Consider the following 1,704-nt stretch of genomic DNA (forward strand, 5'->3'; position numbering starts at 1 on the left):
AATTTAATTTTTATGTCTGGTTAAATGATACGTCACTTTTGAGCTTTGTACGTACAGTGTGTGTTTACAAATGCGTGGGGGCTCTCGTGGCCTAGAGGTTTAGGTGTTGGCCTCTCATTCAAAGGTCCCTGGTTCGATTCCGGGTAGCGACCAAAAATATTTTCTTCTCTAAAATTGTCTTCTTTCACCTCCTTTCCTGCTCTCTAACAATGTTCTGTTGTCTGCTTTCATTTCCACTTTCTGCCCCCACCCCTACGCCTCCTTTGCCCCCTCCTCTGGGCTCCTGACTCTTTCTGCAGCCTTTCTACTGCTACTCCTTGGCTCCTCATTACTGCTGTCTTTCTGCCACACCCCTGATCTTCTGGTAGGAAAGATCTACACCTAGCCTTCTCGGACAAGGGCGAAAAATCTCGGAGGGCCCGTGTGCAAGTTGCGCACGTTAAAGATCCCTTGGTGGTCTAAAATCGATAAGAGTAGGCTTCGGCCGCCACCCGGGCAAAATTCAAAATTTCCTATCAACTGAAAATATTAGGTGTGTCCCGCGCGCTCATATGACCTTATGTAGTTGCGAGCGCCGTAAAACACTTTACAAAAACAAAAACAAAAGCAAATGCGTCGGAAATAGATTCAAGAGGTACCGATATTACATGTATTGCCAAAGTCATTCTATCCAAGTGCGTAATGTTATTTTTTTTTAAACATTAACTCCTAGACCTAAATGCTATGCTATTGTTTGTTGGGTTTTTGTTGTTTTTGTTCTAGTTTTGTTATTTTTTGTTTTTTTTCTGTTTGCTGTTTTGATTTTTATAAGACCTCGTTTTCGTCATAAATCTCTGCCTGCATATATTGCAACTGAATCCTTCTATAAAATATAAAGTCTTCATGGGGGGGGGGGCTCTCGTGGCCTAGAGGTTAAGGTGTTGGCCTCTCATTCAAAAGGTCCCAGGTTCGAATCCAGGTAGCGACCGAAAAATTTTCTTCTCTAAATTTGTCTCCTTTCACCTAATTTCCTGCTCTCCAGCAATGTTCTGTCGTCTGCTTTCGTCTCCTCTTTCTGCCCCCACCCCCTCACCTCCTTTGCCCCTTCCTCTGTGCTCCTGATTCTTTCTGCAGCCTTTCTACTGCTTCTCCTTCGCTTCTTCTTACTGCTGTCTTTCAGCCGCACCCCTGATCTTCTGGTTGGAAAGATCTACACCTAGCCTTCTCGGACAAGGGCGAAAAATCTCGAAGGGCCCATGTGCAAGTTGCGTTCGTTAAAGATCCCTTGGTGGTCTAAAATCGATAAGAATAGGCTTCGGCCGCCAACCTGGCAAAATTCAAAATTTCCTACCAACTGAAAACATTAGGTGTGTCCCGCGCGCTCATATGACCTTATGCAGTTGCGAGCGCCGTAAAACACTATACAAAAACACAAAAAAAGTCTTCATGTTTAAAAAAATATATTGGTTGTTAAAACATGCTTGTAACTTGAAGGCTATCTTTTTATGTTGAAAATTCCTACTTCAAATTAAGCTTGCTGCGTCACAGCAGGGAATAGGCTAACGACTGGTAAAAGTTAAGAAACCCTTATCGGTCAACACGTATTGTATAATACATACTACTCCGGTGTAAATAATCGTTGCATTATCTTATTGCAACGACAGCGATATAAAAATTTATATTTGAAACACATTAAATGAATAGAGAGAAAATTTTCGATGATAT

This window comes from Aplysia californica, unplaced genomic scaffold (genome assembly GCF_000002075.1).
Source record: "Aplysia californica isolate F4 #8 unplaced genomic scaffold, AplCal3.0 scaffold00790, whole genome shotgun sequence".
In the NCBI taxonomy this organism is placed as follows: domain Eukaryota; kingdom Metazoa; phylum Mollusca; class Gastropoda; order Aplysiida; family Aplysiidae; genus Aplysia; species Aplysia californica.